Below are 18,924 nucleotides of genomic sequence, written 5' to 3'. Positions count from 1 at the left end.
GATGGCGAACTATTGTCAATAAGTTGAATCCTCAGAGAAATCACGACACTCAGCAATGAGAAATACGACGCGAGGAGGAAGAGGAGCATCGCTCCGGTGATTCCTATGGCGTTATAAGAGAGTATTTTTTTATGGAATAGGAGGACAAACGAGCTTACGGGTTACCTGGTGTTAAGAGATCACCGCCGCCTATATTGTCTTGCAACACCAGAGGAATCACAAGAGCGTTGCCTTCCTTTAAGGAAGGTGTACGCGCTTTTTTTGAAGGTACCCATGTCGTATCGTCGCGGAAACACCGCACAAGGAAGCTCATTCCACAGCTTAGTAGTACGAGGAAGAAAGCTCCTTGAAAACCGCACTGTGGAGGACCGCCACACATCCAGATGGTGGGGATGATACCCTAACTTGTGGCGTGTCGTGCGAAGGTGGAGTATATGCCTCGATGATCACATACTTTGTCCTTATCTTCCATAAAAAAATACCCATCTACAAAGGTATTGGAACTATACTCGCTGACAAGTTAGGCTGTTAGGACAATTTTTAAATACGATTTATATCGTAAGGTTCTGTATTGAATTTATGTCATTGTCCCCTCGCGTTGAAATTGGGATGGAACCTTGTTATATTAATACGATGTTAAGTCAGAAGGCAGTCATTGTAAAAGCGATACATATGATTGGCGATCTTCGACGTGCCTGATCGGATGTGACGTCACTATTGCTTCAAAAACATGGCGTCCTATCCCAACACGCGGGAACTATTGACAATTCGAATTCTAAGTATAAATAAAACACAGTATACGATAAAACATTTTTATTTTTCCTCTTCTTTCTATGAGGTGGTGGGAGTCTCAGATGCACCGTGTTGATGTGGACCTTCAGCGAGTTGGCTTGCGTGAAATTATTGCCACAATGAGGGCACAGGAACGGCTTAAGTCCTGTGTGTACCTGGTGTAAAATAAAATTTTCGGGTTAGAAACTGTAGATAAACCATTATATAAGAATATTTATTCTACTTTAGATCTAAGGATCATAGAACAAAAGCAGCTTTGATGTTGACATTATTTTGGCAAAACATAAATAATATCCCACTTCTGATCTAAGAATCAAAGAGAAAAACGTCAAAATTGTCCCGAACAATTGTATTATATTCGGCGGTTTTTGGTAACTATAAATATGCAAGTACCTATCAAATATTTATCATCCCACTTCTGAAAATCACATTCCAGTAACTACACCATTCAACGCGGCTAGTGTAAGATAGTACTTAAATGGGTTAGCTTCTGACGTTCTGTGTATTTCTCAGAATAATACTATATAATAATTATGTTGGAAATATTAACACCAATAAATATTATTAAAAATATCCCGGCGCGTTTGAACAGGTACCTAAACAGAACATATTAACAGTTCCGTGATGTTAGTTGATTGTCGCCAGTATACAAATCATCACTATGATGGCAAACTGCGGGCTTACCTTGAACTCTTATTGCGATTCAATTGACAACCTAAAATGAATGATCAATTGAGATGCGTTTATAACTCGTTATTTTTTCGAAAACACATAAGCAATCATTTAATTTGTAATTCAAAGAACTATATTTATTTATATTACTATTATTTAATTTAGTAAAAAAGGGCTTAATGGTTTATAATTTGACGCAATTGCGCAATTATAAAATATATTTTTAGTATTTTTTACGCAAAAAAAAACGCTAAAATCATATCATTTTAGGTTTCAAAACGCAATTTTATTTCGTTCATTCTTCATAAGCGATCCATTTAGTAAAGGGCACTTCATGGTACGAATTTTAGTGATTCAGTTTGGGTACCTAAACTGAACTGCATCGGATTCGCATCAAAAGTTGGTGGTAGGCCTTCTGTCCAGGGTTAGTTAGTTATTTATTTAATAAAATCAGCAAACACAATAAACAGTTATATGAAAATAATTTTATACATTAACATAGATGAATATACTAGCGTACAACGAACTAGCGTGCGAGAGAAAATAACAATTGTAACGAAAACAGCGAGATAGAAAAGTAAAGTAAATTTATTGCCACTGTTACCGACAAGTCGTTAACAGTTAGCCACGCTTCTTAGTATTTTAATAGTTATTTATGCAACTGTTGTGTAATAAGGGGTGTTAAAACACGAATGTGGGATTATCACCCGAGGCGAAACTGAGTGTGATAATAGTATCACATGAGTGTTATAAAAACTAATTATCAACAGTTGCATACAAGACTTTATCTACACCCATAATATGAATCCTCTATAAGATTCCGAAACAGATAGCTTGCTGCTAACATTAAAACAGCCAGTCGTAGTAGTAACCTAATATCATCCATTAGTGATTATATACAAATAAACTTAGTATTAATAAAATAATTATTTATTGTAGTAGTAGTTTACATTGCAGCGTTTAAAATATCTGGCGGTGTGCTGTCAAAACTTAAATCACTCATTTATTGTAACCAAACAATAACAATATCGAAGAAAAATGGCGGTGATTCGAATAACCTACTTTTTTTACGGCGCGGGACGTTCTGGTAGTGAGGAACGCTCGTAAACGAAAATGTTCTTTTTTTGAAATTCATACAGATACCACGCATCGAGCAATAAGAATGTGGCTGTCTGTTGAAAACTCTTTGCGCATGAAGGGATCGAAAAAAAATCAAAGGAATGTTGTAATGAAATTCAGTACAACATTACAACACCCGTTTGGATGATGTAATGGTTATTAGGACATTGGGTGTTTTAATGTTGGAAATAAACTAACTGTTTCAGAATCTTTAATAGAGGATTTAAAGCATGGGTGTAGATAAAATATTAAACTAGCTCGCACACGTCGTCCAAATTTGACGGCTTGATATTACACGGATCTCACAACTTTTAACCTTAGAAGAACTGAGTTGCGAGACTTGGTTTTTTAACAAGCAATGTTTTTGATAGCATTCGCTTTTTAAGCACAAAAACACTTTTCATTTCTCATACTAGGAAAGTAATATTGTTTTGATCTGACTATTGGGTGGAAAATGCTGCTTCCCTCCGTAGAGAGGGAAAAAACTCATACAAATTACTTCCCACCCAAGGGCCGGAATTAACTTTAAAAATAGAACTGCTGTCAGCTGTGAATAGTTTTATGTAAAGAAAACTGGAGGCTGGAAATCCAGCACAGCCACCGAAGGCTACATTGAGGATTCAGTCCAAAATAAAATTAAAAATTTCAACCAAATTAACTGAAACTATAAAAATACCACCCAATTCGCCTCAGCCGACAACTTCCAGGCAGTATCCGCCATGGAATACATCGTCTGATGAAATAGCAATCGCCTACTTTTACAGATATCCAGAAAGACGAAATTTGTTATAATATATCAAACAGCATAAACATTCCAAACAAAAATGTAACTATTCATTTCACAAATTGTACTTTTGACAATTAATTTTAAATAGGTACTACTAATATTATCAATAAATAGTTTAGATAAACAACTAGTATTATTTTCCTCATATTCGAAATGAAAAGTAAAGTGTTTAACACGGGTCGAAAGAATCAATCCATACTCGGACTATAGCCGTCTAAGTACCTCGGGAATTGATTCTTTCGACCCTACTATATATATATATATATACTATAGATTCTATCTGTTTCCCGCTATACCACTCACCCGGTAGTGTCTGTTAAGATTGTATTTGTGTTTGAAAGCGCGCTCGCACGTTTCACATTTGTATGGCGTTTCTCCGGTATGCGTGCGCACGTGAATCTGTGGACATGTTTTCAGTTTTTATCCCAATTTTGTCAAAACATTCACCTAAGGTTGGCACCTAAGGTTCATAATAGTCTGCTAACTTAAAGCATTGCTAATTCTCATTCTGACTTCTTCTATTGACCTAAGTCAGAATGAGAAAAAACACTCCTAAGCGGCTGTTTAAAGTTAGCGGACCATTATGAATAAGGGGGCTATATATAAAATTCTCATGTCGCGGTGTTTGTAGTTAAACTCCTCCGAAACGGCTTGACCGATTCTCTTAAAATTTTGAGTGCATATTGGGTAGGTCTGAGAATCGGACAACATATATTTTTCATCCCCCTAAATGTTAAGGGTAGTCCACGCCAAATTTTTTTTTTTATTTTTTTTAGACATTTTTTTTAAATTTGTTTGATTATTTGTCAGCATTAAAAAATACATACACCTTCAAATTTTCACCCATCTACGATCAACAGTTACTTTTGTATCGCGATTTTAATATCGGCAATACAACGTTTGCTGGGTCAGCTAGTTTTACTATATATATTACTTGGGAACATCTGAGCTTTAATGAGAACAAGGGCGAAGGAACTCCCTACCGTCAGTTTCGCATGACGATTCATCATTTTGCTAATTATTTTAAATAAAATCTTTGCCAAGTGAAAAATACTCAATCGGTTCAACTAAATGAGTCAGGAGTGAGGTTTGAAGCGACGCTCCGTCTAGGGAACCAGAACTGAAATCCGGCGCCTTAGACTACTCGGCCACCGTGACTTGGAAGTAGTAAGTAGTTAAAATTAATGATTCAACTTCATCCCTACTCCGCGTCCGGCTGTAATGCGACATGCGATAAATGGACGAAAAAATTTTGGGGCGATGGCAAAAAAAATCTTTAAAATTCCAAATCTCCTAATAAACACCTGATATCGTATTTTTTTAATTGTGTTAAGATATAATAAATCTCAGACCAATATAAAGTTAAACCCATTGGGTGATAAATGAACATTTATTTAGGCGAATTTGCGAAAAGCGGTTTTAATAATATTTCAAATGAAGTGGACTGTATATAGAAAGATGCTGGTAATTCGCCTGTAGAACTAAACAGAGAGATGCGATCTGGACGTGAAAAGTATTAATCACATGCAAAATCACAACTCACTGGTGGTTCAATAATTAAGTATTAAAGTAAGCCGTTTGGCACAATGAGTGTGCACAATAACTAGCAGGCCCGATTCGACGTTCATACGCGGCGAGTCTCAGCAGATTACTGGTAGGCATGTCGAAAGTGTCGTGTCGTAAATCCTATTACTCCACTGCTGAATATCTAAGTGATCGGACAGCCTGGGACTAGATTGTGATTATTTTATAGCGATAGAAATGACTGTACAATATTTCTATATTTTTATTGAAAAGAGCGCAAAAAAGAATGCTGGGAGAGTTTCTTGCGCCGCTTCTTCTCGGTAGTAGTATCTAGTAGTATAAGAAATGACATCAAAAAGAATTCTAAAGGAATCAATTTTGAGAAAATCAATGCCTTTTATGCCTTTAAGGATGCGGGGAAATGGTTGCGGGAACGAATTGTGATCGCATCTACATTTTATTAAATTATACAAAAAAAAAGATGGCGTAACCAAGTAGTTAAATTTAATGATTCAACTTCACCCTTACTCCGCGGTCTGGCTGTAATGTGTCATGCGATAAATGGAAAAAAAAACGGGCGTTGCAAAAAATATCTTTAAAATTCGAAATCTGCTAATAAGCACTTGATAATCACTTTTTTAAATTCTGTTAACAAGATACTATAATAAATCACAGATCAATCTAAAGTTAAACTCATACTCACTTGTAAGTTGAGCAAAATCCTAAACTTCTTCGGACAATGTTGACACGCGAACGGCTTCTCGCCAGTGTGAACCCTCAAGTGATTCTGCAAAGCAGCTTCCGACTATCCAAACCACAATTTAAAGAATTATTATAAATTAATTTAATAATGTATTAATTCATATTTACGATTTTGGAACCATTTTTTAATAAACATTTATATTTGACTGGGACTTTATTATAAAGTCCCAGTCGCTATTTACTAAAGTCCAAATTTACCCTTAAAGCAGTCATGCTGGTATATCTTATGAAGCCTACTAGAATTAGTTAGAAGGTATCCCTTATTTCATATGTGATAGTGATGAAAACAACTATTTAAAGCAAAAAGGTAAATATATTTTCCTCTACTCGAAAGAAAAATGACAGTTCAAGAGTCTGCCGAAAGAAGTGAAAACTTAAAACTTTAAGTATTAAAGTTTTATAATGGTTAAAAAAGAATTAAATTATTAATTTCAATTTGTTTTTAAAACTTATTTTCAATAAAATATTAAGAGAAACAAAAACACCATATCAATAAAGCACAGTATTATAATAGTTAATTCATTTAGTGAAAAGTTCAATAATAATTATTGATTGAACTTTTCACTAAATCCACTCAATTTCACTTATAATATATACACAACACTAATATTGCACAATACGTCAGCTGTATAGCTACAGATATACTGCTATAAGTATTTCGGTGACTCAAACTCACGAGATTTCACCTATCCAAAAGTGTCTAACTATTTATATTGATTTTTTTAACTATTTATTTATCGCGTGCGCCAGTCATGAGCATGTCGGTGATGCGAACACATAAGACTTTCCCAAAAGTCTTCAAGGACTCAACTTTCCAAAAAGTGCCCAACGCAGCTAAAGAAGTTATCGCTTCAGAGATGGCTACATTAACTAGTGTGGTAGAGTAATTATGTATTGTATAAATACTCACCTGACATTTGAGACCGCAAATCTCGCAGATGGCGCCACGACCGTTTCGCGCCGCATACTTGGAGTTCTTGACCGTGCCGTGAGTTTGTTGAACGTGGAGTGCGTACGTGCGCTCGTTACGAAACCGTTTGTTGCACTGCGATTTAGATACAGTATTGACATATTGTTTAAATGAAAGCTAAGTATTTCTAGAGTAAAAGCTCCTTATAAGCCGCGTCCAGACCGATCAAACACCGGCCAATGCCTCAGCCGGTGTGGACGTGGCTCAGGGGTAAGTTGCCTCAACCGAACCTGCCTCGGGTTCGAGCCGTCGACTGTCGGCGAACGGAACGCACTCAAAGGTGCCCGGAGTGCGCTGTGCGTTCGGTTTGGCGATGGTTATGGCTCGCGAGCTCTATTTCCACGAAGCAGTCGTGCGAGGAAAATCTTCGGTCGGTCAAGACGTACGTCGCCCGCACGCGTTGCCTCGCCCGAGCGTGCCGCGGTGCGAGCCGAACGACCGAATTTTTTTCTGGTTTTAACAGGGTTTCCTCAACATTCTGAACACAGACGTTACAAGGCGTTCTCCACACTGCAAGAGCACTGGACAGATGAAATTTGTTGTCGTTTTTGTACAAGCCGAAGAAATAATATAAAGGCAGTGTTGGCCATTGCTTTCCAGACGGTCTCATGCAAAACTAGCTATAATATAAGCCACGTTAGGCTAGTGCAGTCTCTGTTCGACTTCATGTTAAACATAGCTCTATGCTGGCTCATGGCTCGGTTGCCTCATGAAATAAATATACAGACCGAGGAGTCCCCTCGCGGCAATCGTTGCACGGCAAACGTCGGAGGCTTCCACGCGAGGCTGCTCCCTCAAGTCAGTACCCGCCTTTACTTTTAACTCAACTATATGGTGGTGGGACATACTTGTAAAATTATGTACGTTTTTATTTTAAAAATCCTGAAATAATCTATTTCCAAATTTATTGCGACGCTCATAAAGTTTTATTATTCCCAAGCGTTTTGGTCATTTCTTCCCTTTTTACCTATAAAAGTAATTAAAAAGAAATTCAGCTCTATCAGTTTTGTAATCATTTCTAGCACTACCACCGTTTCGGAAATAAATGACTCTCTGAGAGAGAAGAAGAGGCGCAAGAAACTCACCCAGCATTCTTTTTTCTGCGCTCTTTTTAATAAAATATACAATATTGTACTTACTGTCATAGTTATTGCTACAACATAATCATAATCTAGTCCCAGGTTCTCCGATCACTTAGGTATTCAGCTAGGTTGTTCGGTATTTATCGTAATTAGCAGGGCGTATCACTTACCAGCAAGTGAACGTCATGCTAGTCTCGTAACTTTTCTCATAAAGAATTACATCTGTTTAACGATTGGACATAGCGTCACTATGACGTCACTAATATGGCAGCCGGTCGTATTCTCAACGCACGGTGGTGATAATCTAGTTCTTGTTCCATTGACAGAAGGTACTCACACCAAAGCAAGGGATAATTTTCGTAGGTGAATGTTCGCGAGCGTGTTTCTTCAGCTCTTGGTCACTCATGAAGCTCACGCCGCAGATTTTGCAAGCTCTGAAACAATACAAGCACTCTTAGTTCACGAAGTTCATGAACCTATCACGACCTGACGTCGCTGACGTCACATCGTTGCTTGGGTACGGTGCGCAAAACAAGAGTGAATAGGATATTCTTATTAGTAAATAAGCAAAGATTTATTTAGTCAGTATTATTGATTGATGTAAAGATTGATGCTGATTATTATTATAATGATGAAAAGTCATTAAATGAATCTGGGATACTACAAAAAGTATTTATATCTAGGATAGAACTATTATAGCGCCTAAACAACAGAAACCACAGAACTATTAACAGCAAAAGTCAAACCGTAACAATGAAAACTTCATAAACAAAGCAGTGATAGCACGAAAATATCACGACACGTGCATAACGATAATGAATCTGTAAGCCGTACTGTCGCAACTGTACGAGTGTGAGGGGGTAAAAGGGCATCGGGAGGGGGCTTCACGTTCCTACGAGATCCAGAGATAATGTGACCGTATAGTAATAGGTTATCACGGGCTACTATCCGCAACTCGACGACTACAGCGCGCGTATTTTGCGTGGTGGAGTGTGCTAATCCTGCCATCCAAACTCTTCAAGGTCTATGGAACGTCTGATGACACCCATGGACTCAGGGAGAGTCCTTCGTGACCCCAGGTGTTTGGCTCGCTATGTAGCCACACTTCTACACTCTAGAACGTAGCATCCTTACACAAATAATTAATTCAAGCTCCAAAGGTTGATAACTTATATTTATACAGTATCTTGTTTATTCCTTTTTATGATAACATGATTCCTATACTGTATATCACCTTACAAACTAATTTGTTATGTATATTTCAGCTATTTGATATTAAAAATATGAATTTGAAATATAACCTGAGAGGTCAACAAGTCATACCAAGATTTAGCGTCGTTGCGTCACGCGGACAGTGGCTCAGTTGGTAAGAGCGCTCAGAGGGAACCAGAGAAGCGAGTTCGACTCCCGTATTGTCTATAAATTATGGTACAAATTACATTTGTAGATTTTATCCCAGATGAGGAATATCACTTAAAAGTTAATATAATATATAAAATAAATTATTTGTTTAACAATGTTTGAGGTTAGTATTTATAATTTATAGATAAGTAAACTATTCACCGTGGTAAGATACTCACTTGAGGGTGGCGTTGCATTTCCCGTCGAAAGCGTACTCCTTATGGCGTGTGACCGCGGCGCTATCCTTGAACTTGACTCCGCACAAGTCACACGGAACATAATGCGAACCGTTCTGAAACCAACGAAATAGTACAATGCTCGCAGTTCTTACTAGGGTGTAGTTCGTAGATCTCAAACACGCATCAGTGATAGAAGTACCTCATACTACAACTGCATATTTTATAGAACAAACCTAGGGTCAAGTCTATGCCTAGATGTGTCAAGTAAATAAAAATACCGTGCATGAATGTGATCTCAACATATAAAAACTATTAGGAATAAAAAGTTCAGCACATTGACGTTCTATAAATAATAGGCCCCTTATTGATGATAGTCTGCTAACTTAAAGCATTGCTAATTCTCACTCTATCTTCTTCTATTGACCAAAGTTAGAATGAGAAAAAACACTCCTTAGCGGCTGTTTTAAGTTAGCGGACCATTATGAATAAGGGGGTAAGACTAATTATCAAGCTCAAAAATTCTCTGATGCAAAACTCTGCCTACGCGTCTATTAGCAGAGTTTTTGGTCAGTTGTGTTTTGACAGCGCTTTGAATACAACTAGTGCCGGATTAGTCATATAGCAAGTGTAGTAATTGCTACGGGTCCCGTGCAAAATGGGGCTCCGCATGTCCCACTCATCTCTGCCTAAGCATTATTTTTTGAGAGAAACTTATTAAGATATTGAATTTCTTGATGTGGCAATAACGTGAAACGTTACAACTTTTCCTACTGAGACAACCCACGTCAGACACTCGGTAACTGACTATTTCCAATATATACCTAGGACTCATTGAAAGAATTTGCTACTAGCCCCGCGTAAGCTTAATCCGTTACTGAATACAACGCCTCTCAATGACAAAGAAAGAGTTAAGTGAAAAAATGTCCAACAAACAGCATATCCAAACTTAAGAGGATGGAGTGCCGTATTTCAGGTAAGTGCCCTTTTAAATTAACAATATTATGTATCTAACCGGATATCTTTAATCACAATTGCTGAAAAAAATACATTGCCGACGAAATGAGCACACAGATTTTTCACACCATAATCAATGAGCTTATTATTAGTTTATACAATAGACTTTGAACATTACTTCCACCAAATAAGGTGTCAATTTGAATGAATGTTTTAATGTTATCTATACAAGTTAATGTATACGTATATACAACGCCGCTCGAACATTTTGGACGGGCTTTTACTGGTCGTTTGTGAGTCTAGTTGTTTTTAGTATGTCAATGCGATAAAAACAATATATTTTGTCCTGAATTACTGTTTTGTGTGTTTACCTAGATGACTACGTTTTGTTTATTGCTACAGCAACCTTTACTTCCGACCATCACGTAGGTATTGAGCGTCATTTATTGAAATGTTTTGGGTGATTGACAGCAATGACAGTTGTAATTGAGTTTTGAATATAACTTACCTAAAGAAACATGGCGATATGTTACAATCAAGACTGCAATTCAAATTCAAATATTTTTTATTCAAAAATAGGATGTTTGTGAATTAGATAACAATTTTGCAGTACAGATAAAGAATTACGTTCCAAAAGTAACAGAACGATTTTACATAAAGTAGTGGTAGTAGTACAGTAAATTAACAGTTGGATAGAGCTGCTACGCTGGTAATTATAAAAAATAATCTGAAATTTAATAAAATAATAGAATTTTTGAAACTTTCAAATTTTCAAATAAACGGGATGCCCTGGCAACTGATAATTATAATATTTTTAAAAACAAAATTATAATCAGATAACTTACAGGGTGTTGCGAAATGATATTATGGAAAATTTATTTATTTAGGTGAATTATGTATTGCTTTTCTTAAGTTAAGTTATTCTACACGCTGTTTAAACTCACGAAAAATTCAACACTTTGTGAATTAGATAACAATTTTGCAGCGGAGATAAAGAATTACGTTCCAAAACTGACAGAGCAATTATATATAATATAAATAAGCCCCCGCTCCAAAAATGTGCAAGATTCATATATATGGGTAGTTATTTCGAACATAAACTAATACGTAAAAATAAAAGTTGTTCACCTGGTCATCACCGTGAGCCATTCTGACATGAGAACGGAGACCAATCTCGCCCAGAAAAGACTCCCCGCAAATGTCACACGTGTGGCTTGTGGGGTGGCGCGTGCGTAAATGTGTCAACTGGGTTGTCAGTTTACTGAAAAACCATAAAAAGGAAAATTTATCTATTGCCACACCGGCAGAGGAGCGCTGCCAGCCTATCAGGTGACCATGTTTCAGCTACCTGGTAGACCCGGTGAAATGAGTTCATTTGTTCTCTGAAGAAAGGTCTTTGAGAAACACACTGTGAAAGAATGAAAAAAAACAGATGGTAAGTTGAATTTATACGAAAGCGATAGACTAACCTACATACGGTTTATTGAATCACGGTCAAATTGCAACCCCCCACTTTTAGGGTGTAGTTGTTTTACACCCTGTATAAGTGGGGGCAAACGGGTAAGAGCAACTGCTACTGAACAACATATATTTTTAAACATGATTATATATAATATCACTTACGAGAAGGACATGCCACATATTTTGCAGTCAAACTTAACACCGTCGTGCCATTTACTATGTTCGGCTCGATTCCTGAAAATAACGTACACAGTTTAGATAACAATCATCTGATATAGCTCATACATTCTTGGGATATCAAATCAAAATCGCTTTTTAATTATATACGAGAAGCAGCTCACCCGTAAGGGCAGGTATATCCACATAATTTGCAGAGGAACTTCCTCTCGTGTGTGTGCTTTATGTGGCCTCGCAGGGCAGCGTCATCTTTCCACCTGGTGCGGCAGACTTCACACGAAAGGTGACCGCTGTTCTGCATCAGAGAGCACCAATATCATAGTTATTCAAGCAATTTTCCTGTGCTTTCCGCGGGGCATAAAAAAATAGGGAAGTCCCAGGCCCAAGGCTGTCGTAAGAGGCGACTAAGGGCATCTAATAGTGGAAGGCTTCGTTGCACAGGATGCCGACTAGAATATGGGTACCACAACTGCGCCTTTTTCAGCCTTGAAATTGTTTAATTGAAATTTAAGAAAGTCATGTGTTGTGCCTAAATGTAAAAGCACAACCTCTAAATATTTGGAAATCTGCTCATATGACCTTCACACTTAGACATGGCTCATGCCCTCCAGTAAAATTGAATAACATTGAAATACCCCAATGCGAGGAAGTGCGATATTTGGGTATACTCATGGACAGAAGACTGACATGGAAAAAACATATTTTCAATAAAAGAAAAGCACTTGGCATACAACTCAGAAAGATGTACTGGCTAATGTCACGGCACTCAAAATTGTCTCTCTGTAATAAATTACTCCTATATAAAAGTATCTTAAAGCCTATGTGGTTCTACAGAATTGAGTTGTGGAGAACTGCATCAAATTCAAACCTGGAAATACTCCAACGCTTTAGTCTAAAATGCTGCGGATCATAACAAATTCACCTTGGTATATCACCAACATCCAACTTCACCGCGACCTGAACCGCGACCTGACCTTGTACCAATGGTCAAACAGGAGATTCTTAATAAACTCAAGTCTTATGCAAAACGTATTAAAGCCCATCCAAACGCACTCGCCTGCAATTTGATGAGTAAAACTTGTTTCAACAGACTAAAGAGAAAAGCCCCTCAAGACCTCAATATTGTATAAGATATTGGCATTAAAAAAAATAGATTGGTCACTGGACTACTGGACCATTCCAAGACTAATTTGAACTGTGTAACCTCTAGCCAAATGCCAAGTGATTAGGCAGATTGCAAGATAGTCAATATTAAAAAAAAACCTCTAAATAAGGATAATAAGAAGTAAGTGTTGACCTATGACGTCACACAGCCGCTTATATTTATGGGAACTTTTGATGTGTGTAAAGTCTATACTAATTGGTATTTTGAAATGAAACCACCAATGAGACCAGTCTATTTATAAACATATAAACTTTATTGTAACAAAGTTTCAAGCGATTTCGCATACCCATTAACATTCTTCATTGTAATGCCGCTTAGAATTTTTTCTGCTCAAGAATCCTGAGCGGCACTACATATGTAAAATAGCAGGGCATATCAAATACCAGAACTTTCGGTAATTTTCATAAAAAACTACTAGACTACTAAAGATACTAAATTATCGGATACAGGCACACCTTTACATGGAATAAAATGAAGTTGCTTTTAAACTACTCAACAGATTTTAATGCAGCAATGGATAGAGTTATTCAAGATGAAGATTTATATGTAGAAATTCCACGGTTTGAACAAACCTACGTTTTGTCTATTTACAAATACTAATTTACTTATTTAAGATAAATAACACTTTTCAAATTTGAAACTTTAAATATTAAGTATATACTTATGTTAAAAAAGTTACTGTATAAAATCTCTCTAAATCATATTTTAAAATTCTCAGTAGCCCTAAAGCTTAAGCACTAACTATAGACTCATATCTATGGCGAATGATTAATTTATTGGTAAAACAAGTATTGCGCTAATGATAAAGATTTTTTTAAATATAAATTATCATGCAATCAGTGACGGATGAGCAGATGTGTTCAATGTTATTTAGCAGTTAGGTTAGAATCCCCAATGGGAAAAACACTCTTCAATTATTAATGGAGTTCTATTAAATTTTCTCATGGCCTCAGGAACAGTAAGTTGTACTCAAGTCTTGCTCTGTATTTAACATAAGTGAGACTAATTTCTTCCTTGACTGTACTGATATTTAGGAAATTTATTGAAGTAGGCGTAACTTTGCGGAACTTCATAATTATCCAAATGTTTTGAGTTTATTTGAGGGTTAATTCTGCCAATATGTCTTCAAACAATTCGACACGTTTTTCACACTTCGCGAAAAATTTAATTGACACCGGTCACCAGACGCATTTTAATATTTTATATACATGTGAAAAATGATTCCGCTTAAATGTGTTAAAACAATAAGAAATAATAAAACACAATAACAACATGTTTACATTGTTGAATGAACAAACAAATTTGGTCTCTTCAAAATTGTTACGTATCTCTTTCAGGGGTAATACGCCACAACAGCTGACCAATCACAGCACGCCAACTCATGCGACGAGCATATAAAACAGCTCCGGCTCATTCAATTCAGTCTTATGCCAGAATTTGGCGCGTTAATATCTCCCGAAGATGCCTCATGTAGAGGCGAAACGCGTGTCGAACTGTTTTAAGACAGATATTGGCAGAATTAACACTCAAAAAATTTGGTACTGATAGTTAGGTTTTCAGTTCCCTGACTTTTATGAACCATGGAGAATTGTACCTATATTTCTTTTCTAGTATATAATTATAATTAGAGTCACATGTTGATCTCCACAGTTTTTTTCCATATAGGTTATAGTACTGATTTAAATTATTAAGAGCTTATTTTCCAGAGAGAGCTTAGTTTTTACGAAAAAACCAATAGAGTCCATTATATATTAAGTTTATTTCATCTCTTTTGACTTGTAGGTGATTGTTCCATGTTATTCTTCGATCCAAATGAAGGCCCAAGTATTTGACTAAGTAGTTTTGAGATAACTGGCTGTTGCACAGGGTGACAGGTGGAAAGGTTCCTTTGCGTAAGGTAAATGTAACTTGTACGGATAATGAGACACTAGCTTTAATGAGCCATTTAGTCAGCCACATTTCAATCGAATTCAAATTATTTTGCAGGATCTTTGATGCTTCGATAGGACAGTTGCTACAAGCAAGTATAGTCTATATATATAATCCATTTGTGGGAGGTTGCATGTATAGATAGTATAGAGTAAAGGCCCCAATACTGAACCTTGAGGCACCCCAGCCAAAATCAAGAGGAATGATGACATGCCTAATACAGAAATAGAAATATTTATAGGGAGTGACAATAACATAACATATTGCAATAATACTCTGTAAGTGTCATAATGGTATATAAATTTGTAAAGGGGCTATGCCATGGGGATCTGAAGAACTGAGAAGAAACTCCCAGCTAATCTTTTAAATCATATAACAACTTAGCCTATTTAATATAAGATTAAACAATTGTAGGTGAACTGAGCAGAACAAGACAAGAACCATGCATCATTATTGTCTATAAATAATCTACTATACTACTTCAAAAACCTTGTTAATTTTATAACCAACACTTACTGGATCATGTCGCTTCATATGATTATTATATGTTGACTGCAGCAAGAAACCCTTGTAACACTGTTCACATTTATAAACACCATTCAAATAATTCTTTGAGGTCTTCCGAGTTTCAATTTCAGCAATTTGTTCTTCCTTTGACAACACAATAGCCTCATAATTCTTGTGATATTCAAATTCCATCGACTTCTTTAAGACATTCTCCTTTTTTACTTTCTTCACCCTTCTGCTGCGTTTTGGCTTTTCTATTTCCATACTAGCACTATCATCTGAATCCAATTTGTAATCTGCATCAAGTAAGTCATCATCAATTTCAGTTTTGTACTCTGTCGGTTCAATTTTTCTTCTGCAACTCCTTGTTTTTGATTCTTCTTTGACATCATCTATCAATTCCTCTTTTATCTCCGGTTCTTTGTATTCTATGTCAATGAATGATTCATTGTGTGATATGGAGTATTGTTTTAATTTTAATGTATTCCGTAGATCATGCAGATCAGTATGTTTAAGCTGAAAGATTGATAAAAATGAGTTGTAATTATGTGATTCAGTAAGCTGTTTGTTGTTAATCCATTAATATAATGCAAACCAATATCAGATATAGATATATATATATCTCCAGCAGGTATCAGCTCGAACATTTGAAAACTTGACCGCATGTAACACAAAGCTGACAATTGTCGGGGTTCCAGTACTCTATGAACGGCTAGATGACTTGGCTTTGCGTAGAGACATGGCTTCATTGTGCGACTCCTACGGCATTTATCACGGCGAGTGTTACGAAGAGCATTTGAACTGTTTCTTGCCGCAAAATACCACCTTTACACGAAGCCCCATAAATTACGATATCAACCCCATCATCTGGACTTATGTTGGCTTTCTACTTTCTTTCCGGACAATATGATTGAGATCCGACAACTACTATGCGCCTAAATAGCACGAGAACATGCGGGGTCCAAGCCCTTGTAGGCCCAAAGCCGGTTGGTCAATTTCAGATATAAGGGCTTCACCACACTTTTATCTGTAGGATACCTTAGAAAAGAATAATAAAACTACCTCAGTCTTTGTGTCTATTGTAAATTTTAGTATATTCTGTGAATTACAGCATTTCTCTTTGAACGAAATAAACTTCTTGACTGTAGCACAGCAGTACATACAGATGTATTGAGGAAGGCCATCATGTGTAAGTATCTGTAACAAATAAATTTATGTTTATCAAATATTTTATTTATAAAGATGTTCGTGTCACATTGTTTGTCAGTGATGAACTCCTAAACTACTGATTCTACATAATTCTAAATTTAGCACACTGTCTGCAGTTTGGTCAAACTTGATTGGGATAGGATAAATATGCCACTTAATATATTTTAAACTTTAATTCTGTACGGATAAATGTATGAGATAAATATTTACGAAAAATTATTGTTTTAATGATTGTACTTCTACAAATTTCGTAATAAACAATAAAAACTTTAAATTTTGTTTAAATTTTTGTATATATGCTTGTACAAAATATTTTTTTATATTTGTTTAGATTATTTTATTGTTATTTTGTACTAGCTGACCCGACAGACGTTGTTCTGAATATAATAAATAAAATAATGTTTTTATATGAATTTGTCAATAATCATAGCATCAATAATTACTTTGTAAAATATGCACCCTGCTGTTGTAATGAAATTGTTTCACAGCAGAACTGTCAAACTGTGCGTCAATAAATTCTCTCATAGAAATTATGTATGGACACATCAAAGGAAAAACAAATTTGTTGTTTTTATTTAACTTAGCAGCATTTTCCTATTTATTCACCTTTTAAACCTTCTCTGGACTTCCACAAATAATTCAAGACCTAAATTTGCCAAATCGGTCCAGCCGTTCTCGAGTTTTAGCGAGACTAACAAACAGCAATTCATTTATATATATATAGTAAAACAAAGCACACACCAGCTTGTATAATATATATTAAATTGGGTTGTAATGATCATGTACCATTGAAGAAGTGAACATTGTATTTATTTATCCTTAAAATAGCACTTCATGAAACTGATCTAATGTCAAAAATTGGTCGTAAGTTGGGTAGAATAATGATATTGCTTTAATATGATCAAGCAGTAATATGCAAGCATTATTATTGTTTCAGTTTGAAGGATTTATTTATTTAATAGGAAGCCCAAGTTGTATACAATGTGTTGCCTTATGGTATATTTACACATTGATTACTTATATTTAACATCATATACACCATTTACGGGCTAACTCTCCATGCAATTAATTAATTAAATTACAAGTACTTAATAACATTAATAACATAAGAGAATTTTCTTGTTTACTTGCCATCTAAATTACTTTAGAAAGTACTTACCTACACAAAAATATATTAGGATTACGATTCTCTAATATTATTGGGTTAGTGATACTTAAGTCACAATGTGATGAGCGAAATTTTTTTTTTAGGATTTTGGGTTCAATCATGAATAATAATAATAATACTGAGTGGCACTGCATTGTAATGGATAGGGAGCTTACCGTTAGGTGAATGTCATGCTTATTGCTCATCACTTTCAACTTGTAAAGAGACTAAAATGTGCAAATCACATAAAAACAACTGATAACATGAATGATTACATACCTACCACCATAAAAGATATACCATATTTACCAGTTTGGCTACTTTGCACAGGATTCCAGCTAGATTATGGGTACCACAATGGCGCCTATTTCTGCTGTGAAGCAGTAATAGGTGTGGCATACTAATTAACATCAGCTGAACGTCCTGCTCGTCTTGTCCCTTATTTTCATTAAGAAGAAAAATATAATAAAAGATATACACTGCTCTCAGTATTACCTACTTTTTAAATACTTCGTTATTTATTTATTTTATACCTTTTAAATTAGCCATTTTAGTTTTTAATATTCGTAGTTATAGTTATATAATTTACTCTGTCAACATATTTTATATCTTTCAATTTACGGGACTATGAGATACAGCAGCTTACCGACTAACAGACTGGACAGACGATCGGACTGCGAAGTCTTAGTAAAAGGATTTCTTTTGGTTACCCTTCCATTTAATATATTAATTTATGCTTAAATTTGCTGGATTTTGAAAACCACACACAACACAAATGTAACAAACTTCACAATTACTATATACATATCTCTAACACTCACCCAAAACTAAACACATAATATTATAATAAAAATTATATTTCAAATCACATGTACTGTACTATTTTTTAATGTCTTGTTATCAATTACCATACTCTGTTTACTATTTAGATCTTTGTGCATGGAACATCATTCCTTAGAACGGAATTGTTGGAATTCCTTAGAATGGAGAACGGCACTGTTAGCTGCGCTGCAGTTTATACTTTTGCAGCTATCATCGTTTTTACTTGTTTGTATTAGCTTTGTTAAATTGTTCCAAATTAAAGTTT

The sequence above is a fragment of the Leptidea sinapis genome, chromosome 2 (assembly GCF_905404315.1).
Source record: "Leptidea sinapis chromosome 2, ilLepSina1.1, whole genome shotgun sequence".
Lineage (NCBI taxonomy): Eukaryota > Metazoa > Arthropoda > Insecta > Lepidoptera > Pieridae > Leptidea > Leptidea sinapis.
The sequence above is the reverse complement of the archived record's forward strand: the minus strand, read 5'-3'. Positions refer to the sequence as shown.